The 16,695-nt window shown below is 37.2% G+C and overlaps 1 pseudogene; it reads right to left on the bottom strand.

The window, feature by feature from the left end:
- LOC108517163 (nucleolar transcription factor 1-like) overlaps positions 1-16,695 on the bottom strand; it is a 117,994-nt pseudogene that overhangs the window by 38,182 nt on the left and 63,117 nt on the right.

Genomic DNA, 16,695 nt, shown 5'->3' on the forward strand with positions numbered 1-16,695 from the left:
AGGGGGAGGGGGGGTGCTCCAGGCTTCTGCCTTACCTCATCCTGTTTGGCAAATCATGGAATCAGTGCAGGGCTGACACTGCAGTGATTCACTGAGAGAGGTGCGTGGTACTTAAAGACCATTCCCCGTTATTTCTCTTTTCATGCAGATGACCCCGTCTTCCCTAGTTGCTTACTCCCATAACCAAGCTACAGCTACCCCGCAAGGGAATGAATATCGACCCTCTTCCCCTCTTGTCCCCCAAATCTGGGTCATTTTAGCTTCGATGGCAGTCATTTTGAAATCTGAGGCTCTGTAGGGAAAGCCAGTTCAACCTTTGGTTGTTTTCTTCTTGCACCCCCCACCCCCGCCCCTCACCCACCACCACATATTAGCCCTAATTTTGCTTTGAAACTGGAGCACAGTACTGCATGAAGTACCGAGAATCAGCTAGATGGCAAACCGGACTGTTTGCAATGGTCAAGGAAGGAGCAGAAATTTATTGAGGTTCAAAAATATTTCTAATGCCCCCGGACATTTCCTTATCGCTGGCGTTGGTGATTCTTCAAGTCGGGGAAGGTGTGGACTCCCCAGACCACGCATATCAGGAGCTCTGCAATGAGTTAGGATAGATTAACCGGCATATTGCACAAGGCAAACACAGAAACGGACTTTATTTGGACTGACAAAGGTTGAAATGTCTCAGTAATGGAATTGTGAGCTATGCACGGATCATATTATCTTATGCTCTGCCTGTAAAAAGCGATAACACATGCTGATTGCTGAAACTTCCCAGTAGCCATTCCTGGGAACTGGTTTATCTTGATGTGTTTCCTTAAATCTCTTTTGTTTGGCCCTTTATCATTTACTTGACTTCCTATTTGTTACTGGAGTAAATCATATGGGGAGGGGGGATATTTTAGCTTCCTTAAAATAAGGTTTACAGTGCACATGAAGAAATATTGTTCTTTCAGAATCACTGCAAGCTGGTAAAGAAGGATATCTTCCAGACTGAGACTTTTCATATGAACACTTTAACTCTCCTTGCTTACATTCCACCCCATGAATCTAATTACTTAATGCCCCAGTACATCTTAAACAATCATTGCATTTTATGTCCTCCGGAAGTTCCTTGATGCCTTCATTTTAATGTTTTCTACTTTCAAGATTTTCATAGTCTTAAATATTTACCTGGAACATTTTCAATAGTTTAAATACCAAAGCCAGTCCTGGCTTTGGTTGTTGTAATCATTTCATACTTACAACCAAAAGAATAAGATCTCTTTGGATGTGTGAGGATATTTTAAACAAGACATTATTTTTAAGTAGCCTTACTGAGACATGATTCACATGCCATAAAAGCCACCTATTTAAAGTATATGATTCAGTGAGTTTTAGTATAAGTAGCACATATTTTAGTATATAAGTGGTATATATTTCTGTACATTTAGTATATTCATAGATATGTGCAACCATCACCCCAGCCATTTTTAGAACATTGCATCATTTCACAAGAAACCCATTTCTTTAGCTGTTATCCCATTTACCCCCCAATTTCAACTTCCCACCCTCATGCCCACCCCCTGCCAGCCCTAAGCAACCACTACTTTCTGTCTCTAGAGATTTCCATATTGCAGACATTTCATATAAATGTAATCATACAATATTTGCCCTTTTGTGACTGTTTTTTTCACTCAGCATAATTACTTCAAGGTTCATCCATGTTGTAGTGTGTATCAGTACTTCATTCCTTTTTATGGTTGAGTAATATTCCATTGGATGATTATAGCACATTTTGTTTATCCGTTTGTCTGTTGGGGGACATTTGAGTTGATTGGGTCATTTAGCTATCATGAATAATGGTGCTATAAACATTCATGTACAATTTTTTGTGTGAATATGTCTTCATTTCTATTGGGTATATACCTGGGGGTTGAATTGCTAGGTCACATGGTAATTCTAAGTTTAATTGTTTGAAGAACTGCCAGCTTGTTTCACAAAGCAACAGCACCCTTTTACATTCCCTTTGACCATGAGGATTCCAATTTCTCCATATCCTTGCCAACATTTGTTATTGCCTGACTTTTTTATTATAGCCTTAGTAGGTGTGAAGGTGGTATCCCATGGTGATTCTGGTATGAATTTCTCTGATGAGTAATGATGCTGAATGTCTTTTTTATGTGCTTGTTAGTCATTTGTATATCTTTCTTGAAGAAATGTTTATTTATATCCTTTAACCATCTTAAGATGTAGGGCTTTTTTTATTAAGTAGTAAGAGCCCTTTTTATATTCTGGGTATAAGTCCTTTATCAGATATATGATTTACAAGTATTTTCTCCTATTTTGTGGGTTATCTTTAGATGGTGTCCTTTGTAGTACAAAAGTTTATTTTTATGAAGTCCAGCTTACCTATTTTTTTTCTTTTTTTGTTTATGCTTTCGGTGTCATATTTGAGAATCCTTTGCCAAAACCAAGGTCACAAATATTTGCCTGTTAAATGTTTGTAAGAATTATTTCTCAGCTCAGTAAATGCAGTTGATAAATCTTTCTTCAGCACTTAGAACTATGTCTGGCATAGTAGGTACTCAAATATTTGTCAGAACTTCTGAGATTGTGCTAGGTAATTTACAAAAAGATGGCCTTGGTGTTCTTTTTTGTTTGTTTGTTTGTTTGTTTGTTTGAGACGAAGTCTCGCTCTGTCACCAGACTGGAGTGCAGTGGCGCCATCTCAGCTCACTGCAACCTCCGCCTCCCAGTTTCAAGCAATTCTCCTGCCTCAGCCTGCCGAGTAGCTGGGACTACAGGCCCGCACCACCACACCCAGCTAATTTTTGTATTTTTAGTAGAGGCGGGTTTCACCACGTGGGCCAGGATGGTCTCGATCTCTTGACCTCGTGATCCACCCACCTCAGCCTCCCAAAGTGCTGGGATTACAGGCGTGAGCCACCGCACCCGGCTGACCTTGGTGTTCTTTAAAGTGGAAGGTGGAGGAAAGATTAGACAGAATTATTTCCTTTGTATTCATGAGTTGTTTTAATAGGAATTTTTCCCATTCTTTACCTTAATTTAGATTTAGAACTAGAAGGCATTTGAACTTAAAATGGTGGTAGAGCAGTAGCATCATAAAGGTTGACGTACTTAGCATATGTTAAACCAGAAGTCTACACTTTTGAAAGAGAGATTACTGTTTTATCTGGCTTTCTCTTCTGTCTGTAATCACACACTCTCTCTGAGGTGTTTCTCTAAAGTGGTGGTTCTCAAAAGGGGGCAGTTTTGCCCCCCTCCCATATTTGGCAATGTCTGGAGACATTTTTGGCCATAGCTGGAGGGGAGGATGATACTGGCATTTAGTGGGTAGAGGCCACAGATGCTGCTAAACATCCTACAGTACACGAGACAACCCCTCACGACAAAGAATTGCCTTGCTCAAAATGTCAACAGTGCCACCAAACTCTGCACTACTGGACTTACATAATAGTAAGTCCTGTGAAGAAAAAATGGAGCGTTATGCAAACCTCTGTATATTTATTCGTGTTTGGAATCCCCGTAGCAGAGCACGCGCAGCACAATCACGTGAGAAGAAAAACATTCTCTATGGTGTACTATACAATTATTTGAAGACAAAAGGTAGGTACCTCTTTATATAATTGTGTTCAAATGGATGGGATGATTTGTCTTTCAGTTAAATAATATCACCTGAATGCTGTGTAAACAGATCCTTCATTTCTCTTGATTTGTATGTTTTATTTTCAGGTTTATAGAAGAGGAGGGAAAAACACACGTAGGAGTAAGTTATCCTGTGCTTTAAAGACTAGCAAACAATGTTGGGCCCATAGTAGGTTTACTCACTAAGGACTTATTTCCTTAATGAATGAATGAATGAATGAATAAATGAAATTTTATTGACTACTCTTGGGCTCAGTTATTTATTTCAACTCACTTCAATGGGGAAGTTTTTTTAAAACAGTGTTGTTTCTAGTCTACCTGTAGTGATTTAAATGTGCTCCTCCAATAAATGTGTGAAAAGATGGCATAGTAGATTTTACAAGGACTTGCTTATCCTAATGATAGTTCAATCATTATATTTTTGTAATTAGTTAGTCATTTTGGTTATTTGAATTTTTAATTAGAATTTGTTAAGCATGAATAAAAAGATATCTATCTTGCCCTATATATATATATAACAAAATATCCTTTCCTCACAACCAATGTAACTGTTTCAAGATCAAGCAAAGAAATGTAATAAATATTTTGCTTACCAGGTAACTTTTTGTTTTATTTATACATTTTTTATGTATTTTAAATACTCATCTGAGTTCTAAGCTAAGATTTAAATCCACCATGTGTGAAGAGAAATTTCCCTTGCTTAATTCAAGTGTATATTGGGCCTGATTTATTCCTTGATTATCTAAGGAGGTAATTAGCTTGTCAATCAAATTCTTCTATGGTAAAATATTTTTCATTTGAGAAACATCATTAATCTTTTTTGGATAAATAATTTAAAACAATCATCATTCTTTTTATTTTTTCTGTCCAGAAAGTTTAGGTACTTGGGATATAAATAGAAGAAAACATCTTGAAGAGCGACTCCTAACATTTTAAAGAGTTTGAATTTGGGCACTGTATTGGTCTGTTCTTAAGCTGCTAATAAAGATACACCTGAGACTGTGTAATTTATAAAGGAAAGGGGTTTCATTGACTCACAGTTCCACATGGCTGGGGAGGCCCCAAAATCATGGCTGAAGGCGAATGAGGAGCAAAGTTACATCTTACATGGTGGTAGGCAAGAGAGCTTGTGCGGGGGAACTCCCATTTATAAAACCATCAGATCTTGTGAGACTTACTCACTGTCACGAGAACAGCATGAGAAAAACCCACCTTCATGATTCAATTATCTCCCACTGGCTCCCTCCCACAACAAGTGGGAATTATGGGAGCTATAGTTCAAAATGAGATTTGGGTGGGGACACAGCCAAGCCATATCAGGCACACACTTTAGTTTATAATTATTCTTTCGCACATCAATACAATTCAATCATGTCTATTACATGTCAGGTATTGAGTAATCAATAGAATGCGTACCAGCATTTACTAGCTGCTGCTTTTGGCATTTTACCTGCATTTTAAAATAATACATGTATTCTATTTCTCAACTTTTCAGTTTTAGATGTTATGTACTGTCTTCCCACTACGGAAGATGAAGATTTAGCTCTGCTGCCCCTCTCTCCCATACTCGTTTCTTCCCTATATTTTAGTTGACCCTAACATATCATTTTATCGTTGTCATATTTTGGTTAGAGCGGTCATCAGTGATTTCATGAATATGACTAGGTAAACCTAGTCACAGCTGAGCCATGTAGCATGTTATATTATGATTACTTGCATAGCTTTTTGTTTTCTCTGCAGTTAAGAATTGCCTTGTTTGATCCTTTGCTTTTTAGTTGCCATGCTCACTGCTAATTTATCCCTGTACTTTCCCCAAGATCTGTGTTTCTTCACTCAGTCTGTTCAAACACTTCATGTGTCATATCAGTTTCTTGTTCTTGGAGGCATTTCTCCCAAAGCATTCTGGTCTTCAATCTGGACTAGTATTTTCTGGGCCTTTGAAACAGTGGACATCAATATAATCTCCCTTCACCATCATCCTGGTGAATCCTGTCTCCTTTTACATTGGATCCTCAGTTTTTGAGATGTCATGTCTTTCTCTTCCTTGGTGTTTTTTTTTTTTTTTTTTTCCATTTTGGTAGAGCAAGTTTAATAATTTTCTGGAAAATGATGTATTGGGGTTAATTTTTTGAGCTCTTACAGGTGTGAAAATCTTATTTTCTCTTGCACTTAATTTGATAATTTGGCTTAGTGTAGAATTGTAGTTTGGAAATCATTTATCCTCAGAATTTTTCTGTCTTTCCCTGCTCCAAGTCTTGTTCTTGTTGTTAGTGTTGAGAAATCAGATGTTATTCTGATTCTTTTTGAATCCTGCTTTTCTTCTCTGAAAGTCATTATGATCTTTTGCTTGCTCTGAAATTTCACAATAATATGCTCTGGTGTATGTCTATTTTTAACTATTTCCTGGGCACCCTTTGAATCTGGACATTTTCTGTATACCTTTCAATCTGGTCCTTGAGTTTGGGGAAATTTTCTTTTGTTTTTTGTTTTCTTTACCTTCTTTTTTTTCTGTCCTATTTGGATGTTGGACCTCCTAGACTGATCTTCTAATTTTCTCCCCTTCTATTTTCTACCTCTTTTTCTTTTTGCTCTATTTCTGGGAGATCACTTCCACTGTATCTTGCTGCTGTTGCATTTTCATTTGTTTAATATGTTAATTTCTAGAAGCTGCTTTTGAGGTCTGAATGTTCTTTTTTTCTAGCATCCTGTTTTGTTTCGTGAGTGTAATATAGTTTTAAAGTCTCTCTGAAAATATTAGTGATTTTTTTGAGTTTGCTTCTTCCTGCATAGTTTCCTTCAAACTGCTCTGTTTTCTGGCATATTACCGGCTTACCTCAAATTTATGGTCATGTTTTGCTCTTTTTTCTGTACATGTTTAAAAGGGGGCACTACCAAGCTGATTGGAAGCCCTTAGCCTGAAGTAGATGTTTATCAATTGTAATTTGGGTGATTTGACTGGGCAGTTGAGTTTTAGGACCAAGGTCAATATCTTTAGGTCTTTCTTTTGGTCCCATCAGATATCCTACAGAAGAATCTTCTAATTGCTCTCTGAATAAAGAAGGTGAGAATATAGAAGTCTCTGTGTACAGTATATAAACCTTTGCTTAAGTTCCTGTTTCTGGTGTAGCATCCATGTCCACTGTGCTTATATTCCCCTGTTCAGAGACCATCTCTTTCACCCTCCAAAGAATAAATATCTGAACCTATTGTAGAATGAGGAGAGACTAGAGACAGGAAGTTGGCGTTGGGGTTTGGGGTGGGGAATCTAATTGTTTTCAAAGAACTCTTACGGGAACCTATTTATTTTAGCTCCCCTTTCCTCCCTACTTCCAGGTATGCATGGAGCTGCTAATTCCTGAGTCTTTTGGGGATGTTTGGATGCGAATATTTTATTTTGTGCTTCTCTCACAGCAGCCATAAGATTTGACTTTTTCTCAGCTTTGAAGAGAACATTGTGGTTGTCTTCTCTCTTTGTTATTGTAGGTTAAAAACATTCTTTTAGTGTCATTCCAGTGGAGTTTTGGGAGATAGCCAAGGTAAATGGATGCATTCAATCCATCATCTTTAACTGGAAGTCCTTTATATCTTTATCTCTACATCAGATGGTACTAATTAAATACCCAGTTGATTGTGAGTGATTGAATAGAGCATCTAAAACAGCAATAGTCGGGCTATTCTAATAAATATTGGTACCCAGTTTTCAATTTTTAAAAAGCTTTTGGATTTCAAGGGAAGTGTTCTAAGTTGGAACAGGCTTACTAAGACACATCCTCTATAAGGTCATCTGGTAATCAGCGACTGGACGAATGGAAAGCTCTGAAGGTTGCTGCTGCTTTTTCTGCCCTTCTTATTTCTTCCCACCAGACGAGGTCCCATGTGTCTTCTGACCTAATTCAGACCTTGCTTGATTAATTTAGTGTTTATAGTGTGGTGTGTGTGTTGGGGAGAGGAGCTTGATGTTAAACTGATTATTGCTTTGCTGTTTTTCTTTTACTACAATGATAACTCTTCATGGTTACTATTGGACTTGTACATTATAATCTGGAGTTTTTTCTTATTTTATCAACTTAATTTACCATATGCAGTATACAGTTAGGATGTGTGAACTACCTTTTATAACATTTGGGGAACATTAAGTCTTTTTCACTTAGTCGTTGCTTAGACATTAGCTGAATTTTGGTCTAAATAGAATGAAATACTCTTCTCCATTCTAATCACAACTCGAGTTCTTGATTTGACCTTATTGAGAGTTGCATTACTTATTCAGTGATTGTTCTTTATATTCTGCTTTAAATAAGCACCTCAGAAGGTGGTGAAAATTGAAAGTCATCTGTGACTGTGTTTCTTTGTTTAAACATGTTAAACCCTTGACATAGATGACTAATGCACTGCTAAACCCATTTAAACACACTTTAAAATATATTCTTATGTCTTTTCTCCTTTAGTCCCATTACAGCAGCTTCTAGTCTGAGTTACCTCCTCATGGCAAGCAGATTTTTGGAATGCTGCTCTTAAATTTCTTATTTTAGTTGTTATTCCCCTTGCCATGACAGAATGCTTTTCATTCTTGGCTGAACATTTTTTTCATTTTACTGCAGAACCCCACTATTCATCAAGAAAAGGATGTAGAGGAAAAGGAGAGCGTTTTCTTTGTTTTGTTTTCCTTTTGGTTATTTGATCAGTTAAACAGGTAAGCATTTTATTTATTTGTTTATTGCCTTTTAAAGCATTTATTATTACTTTTATAGATTTAGGGAATACAAGTGCAGTTTTGGTACATGTATATATTGCATAGTGATGAAGTCCGGGCTTTTAGTGTAAAGCATTTAAAATAGTTTAAACATCACATTTCAACTCTGAAAGGTTTTCTTTGGTGCTTTCTGCAAGACATAGTGGGATTTTCCCATCATCATTTGTTTGTAGGAGAAATTCCAGGTGCCTTATACTAGAGGATGATGAGATGAGTCAGACACAGGTACTGGTGAACAGTCTAGATCAGCGATTCTCACCCTGTTTGCCCATAGAATTGCCTAAGGGGCCCTAAAAAGATACTTAGACCCCATCCTAAGAGATTCTGATTGAATTGGTCTGGACGGAGTGCCAGCATTGATACTCTAAAATATGCTCCCAGGTGATTCAGCTGTGCAATTAGGATTGAGAAACATCGATCTAGGGAGAACTCAGTAGCTAATAGCAGGCTTGGTTCACTTGAGCCTCCTGGATCTGCAGGTAGCTACAGAGTATCTAACCTAGTACTGGCAATATTAATTTGGTCTTCGTTGCCTGAGAGTCTGGAACCAGGCCTGCAGTGTCTCTCAGTAAACCAAAATGGCCTTGCAGTCTTAGGAGACCATGTTAATCATTCCTGACTAAAGCAATGTGTATCAGAATCATCAAGGACATTTTAAAAACACAAATTGTCAGTCCTATCTCATAGAGTTTAAGTTTTAAATGATATGAAGAGAAACCTGGGTGTGTGAGTTAAAAAAAATCCCAAGGTGATTCTGATTCCTGGGATGTAGCTCTTTGGGGCTGTGATGCCATTTGATATAAATGAGTTCTTACCTCGTGAATGCTTTCCTATGATATGATCTGTGGTACCATAAAGCTGAATTGAGGAGAGTATTCCACAAAACAAGATGTAGTCAATGTAGCATTTTTCTTACCCTCTTAGTTGGTCTTTGGCAAGGGTCTTCAAGTGAACTCTTGGAGTTTGGAGTAGTTTCCATTCCTTAGGGGAAATCTATTTTTTTCATAGTTGTTCTGAGAAGTTAGGGAAAAGTCTTGGTTTGTCAAAGACAAACCTCTGTCCAAAGAGAGACCATAATCCAAGATGTAAAACAAAACCCAGAATTCATTACTTACCAAAGTAAGAGACAGCTTAGTCAAGCATAGTCTATGAGTGAAGCAGATTATTGATCTTTTTGGGAAGCATCATGGTGTTTTGGTTACAGAGGCATGAGTGGTAGCATGGCTATTTGAGTGAGACTATTGTTGATTGACTCTGAGAAGCATGTTCACTGCCGTGTGTCTGCTGCTGATTGGTTGACCTTGAATTGTGTGAAGCTCATTGTAATTGGCTTCCAGAATTGTGTTCCCTGAAGCAAGTTGAGTTGTCATTGATAATTAGTCTGAGGTGAATTGCCCTCAATCAAATAGGTTTAAAAGTTGGTGCTGGTGGTTACTAGTTACCGTGGCTATTGAATAATCAATCTTTTTCTCCCCAGTAATAGAGACTTTTATTCTTACCTCAGGCTGCTAATTCTCTTTAGTGAAATGAAGTTGCTTCTGCATCTCAATTCCCATTCATTCTTCAAACATCATTATGATGATGTGTAGAACTCCTGGATCAGTTCATTGTTCTAATCACTCCATAAATATGAATTGATTGTTTAAGATTTCCAGGAATTAGACTAGCACTTCCCTAAGGTAGACCCCTTTGGGGTTGAAAAGGAACCCAAAGCTTGATATGACTGTGTGGAAAATATTGCTAAACATCCCTTCTACATCCCCATCTCTATTTGGGTTGAAGTTATGTTTCTGGTGAAGCTTTTGCAGACTTCTAGCCCCTCCAGATTTCTGTTTCATATTTTGAACTGTATCACTCACTTGATATTCTTTTAACCATTGTCTTCTATTGCAGAAGATTTAAAATTAGACTTAATATGAAGTCTTGACTAGCACATTTGCTGTGTGACCTTAGGCAATCATTTATTCTCTCTGAGCCCCAGTTTCCTCTTTAGAATTGAGGATATCTATGATTACCCACCTCAGTCAAGTGTTGAGGGTCAAATGACATTCAAGTGCTTTATAAACTAAAGTGTGATACATCTATATTTTGGCAACATTATTCCTTAGGGTGTAAAGTGTTTTTTTCCTAGTTTCTTGTACATGGAAGGTACTGTATCAATACTTGTTAAATGAATAAATTGATCAGAACATTCCCTATCCTGGAAATTAAGAATGATTCACTTTTAGGGTTTTATAGTTTGCTACCAAAGAAAGCTAAGTTAACAGAGTGGTTTGAACAGGAACCAAAAATAGGACTCACTGAGTTTGGTACTGTCATTGGGATAAAGGTATTCGTATCTAGGATGAATAAATATAAATCTGACACTTAGAGTCAAATGAGGAATTGATGACTTCCATTATTCTTTTTAAAATAGACTTTTCCTTTAAGGATAGCTTTAAGTTTACAGAAAAATTATAGAGCTAGTGCATAGAGTTCCCATATATCATACCACCATTTTTCCCTATTACTAACAGCTTACATTAATATGGTACATTTGTTATAGTTAATCAATATTGATAACTTTTTATTATCAGAAGTGCATACTTCATTCCTATTTCATTAGTTTTTACCTAATATCCTTTTTCTGTTACAGGCTACCCCATATTATATTTAGTAGTCATGTCTCCTTAGGCTCCCCTTGGCTGTGACAATTTCTCAGACTTTTCTTGTTTTTGACTGTCAACAGTTTTGAGGAGTACTGGTGATGCATTTTGTAGAATGTCCCTCAATTTGGATTTGCCTGATGTTTTTTTTCATGATTAGAATGTAGTTATGTGCTCTGGGGAAGAAGACCACAGAGGTAAAGTGCTATTTCAATCATATCATATTAAGGATACATACCACCGACATTATTTATCACTGTTGATATTGACTTTGATCACCGGGGTGAGATAATTCGTCAGGTTTCTCCACCATAAAGTTGCTCTTTCTCCCCTTCTCATATGGTACTCTTTCAAAGAAAATCACAATGCACAGTCCACACTTACGTGAAGAGTTATGTTCTACCTCCTTGAGGAAGGAGTATCTACCATTATCTTTATTAACAAAGATGATTTTCATTCAACAAATGTTAAAACCAACAGTAAGTATTTGTTCAAACAAGTAGTAAAATACTAAAATTATTTGAGCCGATCAGAAACTGGACAGAGATTCTTGTTTACCATTATTATTTATGATTTGGTTTATCTAGCAAATGCAGTAAGAAAAAAATTAACATTGGAGAAAGAGATAAAACTATCTTTTTACAGATGTAGTTGTTGTAAACTAAATAACCCAAGAGATGTTAGGAAAAAACTACTAAGAGAATTTGATAAGATGGCTGGATATAAGAGAAATATACAATAATTAATTTCTTTTTATTATTTTAGCATAATCCTTAGGAAACAGAGGAAGGAATTTCATTCACAGCAGCAACAGAAATCGTAATTACTTCAGAATAAAGTTAATAAGAAAGTCAAGGCTCTTATATGAAGAACAATAAAATCCTATTTTGGGTCATAACAAGAGATCTGAACAGATTAAATGATACCAGAAGTTCTTGGGTGGGGAGATTTAGTATCATAAAATATAAGTTTTCTAAAGATGTTTTAATATATTTCCCAATAGAATACTGACAGGATTTTGGGGAGGGGGGAGGAGATGGTACTTGATAAAACTATATTGTTTACGTAGAAGAATAAATACCTGAGAAATCAAGAGATATTTTGGGGAGGAAAAGGAAGAATATGCCTTATTATCAGAATATACTATTGTGGCAAATAGACTGTAAGATGTCCCCCATAATCTCACCTCCTGATATTCATGCCCTTGTGTAATCCCCTCTGCTTGGGTGTGGGTAAGACCTGAGACTGTCTTCTAATTAATAGAATATAAAAAAGTGATCAAATGCATATGACTACGTGTACATGATTTTATTACATAAATTGTAAAGTCTATCTTGCTGAAAGACTCTGTTCCTTTCTGGCTTTGAAGCATCAAACTTTTATGTGATGAACTGCCCTGTAGAGAGGGCCACATGGCAAGGAACTCAGGGCAATCTCTGGCTGATAGCAAGAAACCGAGGCCCTCAGTAACCAGCAAGCAACTGAATGCTGCCAATAGTCAAATGATCTGGGAAGCAGATTCTTCCCCATTTGTACCTCAGATGAGACTACAGCCCTGCCTGATGCTTTGATCAAAGCTTTGCAAGACCCTGAAACAGAAGACTCAGCTAAGCTGTGCCCAGATTTTTGGCCCACAGAAACTGTGAGATAATAAATGTGTTTTGTTTTGAGCTTCTACATTTGTGGTAATATTGTTATGGAGCAATACAAAATTAATACAACTATAAAATCAATTCAATATGATGTTTGCTTAGAAATACATAGGTAAGTGGAACAATAAAGAATCCAGAAATAAATTCTAGTGAATATGATTTAATAAATGAAAAGGAGCATTCATTTCAGCGAGAGAAACTAGATTTAAATGATCCTGATACTACAGGATATCTATATGTGAGAAAATAAAATTAGAGCCCTCGCTTAGATGATATGAAAACTTCCAATTGGTTTAAATGCTCAAATATGAAAATAAAATCCTATGAGAAAATGTACATACCATATGTACAAATTAGGAGTCAGAGAGACTGCCTTATGTAAGCTGGAGATTTGGAAGCAATTAAATAAAAAATCAATGTGTTTGGTTATAAAATTTTTAAAAATTTTGTGACAAAAGGTACAATAAAGTCAAACAGTTGAAGTAGGATAAAACACTTGTGTCAGACTATTAATTAATATACTGCTTCCTTCATTCAGAAAGCTTTGTTAAAAACAGTCTGCTTTCTGGTGCAAATTTCTTCTCAATGTGGACTGACAACAGTTTGCTGACCAGCCGCTGGTTTGTCCACTAACCATACTTTGGGAATTATTGCTCTAGAGAAGTGGTAGGCAAACATTTTCTGTAAAGGGCCAGATAGCAAATATTTTATTTTATTTATATTGTGGGCCATATAGTCTCTGTTGCAACTAGTCACCTTTGCCATTGTAGTGTGAAAGCAGCATAGACAATATGTAAATGAATGAGCAAGGCTATAGTCCAATAAAACTTTATTTGCAGCCAGATTTGACCCATGGGCTACAATTTGCTGATTCCTGTTCTAGGGGATACAACTAGAAGGAAAGTCCAATCCTTACCCTCAAGAATTAAAATCTAAAGTTTAATATGGGCCTATAGGAGTGGGAATGAAGAAAGCCTCATGATTTTTATCTTGAAAGAGCTGGTCACGCACTGTCTAATAAATTAAGCACCTGAGCACTTCAAATGTGGATAGTCCAAACTTGGGATGTCTCTACGTGTAAAATAAATACCAGACTTTTAAGAGTTAGTATGAATACTGTAAAATATCTCATTTTTTTTACGTTAATTACATGTTGAAATGGTAATATTTTGGATATGGTGGTTTAAATATACTAGTTAGATTAATTTCACCACTTTTTTTTTTTACTTGGAATGTGACTTGATTGAAGCTTTTTAATACCCTAATTTAAAGTTGGATATGTGGCTCTTGGACAGCAATGAACTGTAAGCAATGAACTGTAAGAGAGAGAGCTTGTGGGGCTGGGGAATTTGGAAAGGTCGTGTGGACATAGTTCACTTGGAGAATGACAGGATTTTGACAAGTGGTTCTTGGAGAGGATAATCAAGGCTATCAGCAGAATAGTTTCTGTGTTTAGGACAGGAATAAGTTAAGCTGTAATAAAAAGTGAGGCATGCAGCAGGTTTAGGTAAGTAGGCATAAGCCTTATTGTGGGTTGATTGCATGAGTTAGGGTTTTGGGCCTGCTTTGGCCAGTAGGCCAGTAGCCAGTAGGCTAGTCCATACTTTTGAGCAGGGAGTAGTAACTTTGGTAGCCATACTTTGCAGGCCTATTCTGAAAGTAGTAAGTTGGTTGGGTTGAAATAAGAAAAGCAAGAAGTGGTGAAACCAGGTTAACTAGGTAAGAATGAAGGTCTAATATAGGGTGACAGTGGGAATGAAGAATGGAAGACAGGGGACAGCTACTTCATGATGTGGCAAGAATGTTTGTGAGAGAGAACCCCAGTATTCTGTGCTTAAAGAGCATGGATGATGGTGATACTCTCATGAAAATGCAGACCTTAGAAAGAGCGGGTTTGAGACTAATATGATGTGTTACATTTTGCATGTGTTTAGTTTGAGACAAAGGTAGATTTAAAAGATAGGCTGGTTCTCAGAAGCTTGTTTGCCTATATTTTGCATTGATAGAGGTGGCCCTAGGCAATTCTTTATTTTTGACCATCTCTATACTTCCTGACCCTCACCACTTTCTGCCATGGTCACAGTTGATTGACCTGGAGAGCAGATCTGACCTTTAAATATCTGTTTGTTCAGTGTTCAGTGGAACTTGAGATAATCAGGCTTGTAAGATCTGAATGGAGAAGTTCTTTTTTAGGCATTCAAACTGAAGATATAAGAGACGTGGTTGGTGTAGGGGCAGAAGGAGAAAGTGACCCAGAGAAGTAGCAGAGACATGTGAGCAGTGAACAGCTGGAGTTGGACTAGTGAACTCCTGGTCACTAGACTGTGTAGCCCCTGGACAGCTCTACTGCAGCCCATGCTTTTCCCTTCTGGCCTGAAGAGTGGCTTTTCATAGTTCTGACGAGGCCTGACTGAGTGGGTATGATTCCTAGCTGCCTCATTTCCTCCTGTCTTAAACCCCCTTGGCTAACCAAAATGGATGATTAGGTAGATGTTTGAAGTGGCTAGAAAGGCAGGATTGGAATTAAAAGAGGAGGTTGGGGTAGAGATACAAAGTTGTGAAAGGCCATATGTTCATTTAAGAGGCATAAAATAGCAAATGGTGTTTTTTTCAATTGCACAGTAAGCCCAGAGTTCTAAATGCAATTAATGCTGAGTTGCTTGCTGATAATAGGTGTAACCGGTACAGCAAAGCATTTGGCCGGCAGCATTAATGGATGCCTACAATTCCAGTAAAGTCTTGTCTAGGGGATAAAAGTTCTCCTACAGGGTAAGAGCAAGTTACTTATTAATCTCCTTAATAGCTGCTGCTCTATTTGGGAAGGGAGGCTGCAGGTTGTTTTAGTTTATATCCTTCAGAGATGTTTTGAGGACAAACAAGTAACTGCTTGGTATGTTGTGTTTTTCAAAAGATAGCCCTGGTATACAGAGGTGGTGGCTAGCCTGAGGGTTATGTAAATAACTTAGAACAGGCCGCTCTTTGAGTGGTGCCTCAATGAGCACTTTGAGGGGCTTTTTTCTCATCTAGATGACAAATGGAGGAAAGGTGCACTTCTCCATATCACTGGAAATTCAGTCTTTTAAACTAAGATTTTAGAAGTGAACTCTGAGATATAGCATGCTAATTATTTTGAGAGAAAAAAATACAGGAAAAGAAAGGTACATAAGTGAATATTGTACTAAAAACACTGTTCAAATGAGCTATCTACAAATTACATATATATGCATGTGTGTATATGTGTACATACGTATACACATACACATATGTATGGTGTACATATGTGTATATGTGTTATGTACATATATGTATACATATGTGGGTGTATATGTACACACATATATACATAAATATATGGCAAGCCATTTTTGTAAAGAAAACAATGCATGTAACAAATGCTGAGGGGGATCCACATCAAATGTTAACAGCTGTGGTTGGGTAATAAGACAATTAATAGACTACTTCTTTCTGTGTGCTTTATTTTCCAAGGTTTTTTCCTCCTTTTATATGTAACATGAACTACTTTCATAATGAAAAGATTGTTAATTCTTTTTTAAAAAATCAAAATTACTCTGGACATTTTCTAGTATGTAGTTTTATGTCTCAAAGATGGAGTGCCTTTATTTTTCACCACATCATCTCATTTGTAATATAATTTATTAACCCCATGCATTTTAGGGATTTGATTAAATTAATGCAAGGCCGGGCATGGTGGCTCACACCTGTAATCACTTTGGGAGGCTGAGGCGGGTGGATCACATGAGGTCAGGAGTTTGAAACCAGCCTGACCAACATGGTGAGACCCCGGCTCTACTAAAAATACAAAAATTAGCTGGGTGTGGTGGTGCGTACCTGTAATCCCGGCTACTCAGGAGGCTGAGACAGGAGAATTGCTTGAACCTGGGAGGCGGAGGTTGCAGTGAGCTGAGTTCGCAGCACTGTACTCCATCCCAGGTGACAAGAGCAAAACCCTGTCTCAAAAAAGAAAAGAAAAGAAAAGAAAAGA

This window comes from Rhinopithecus bieti, unplaced genomic scaffold (genome assembly GCF_001698545.2).
Source record: "Rhinopithecus bieti isolate Rb0 unplaced genomic scaffold, ASM169854v2 scaffold_40017, whole genome shotgun sequence".
Lineage (NCBI taxonomy): Eukaryota > Metazoa > Chordata > Mammalia > Primates > Cercopithecidae > Rhinopithecus > Rhinopithecus bieti.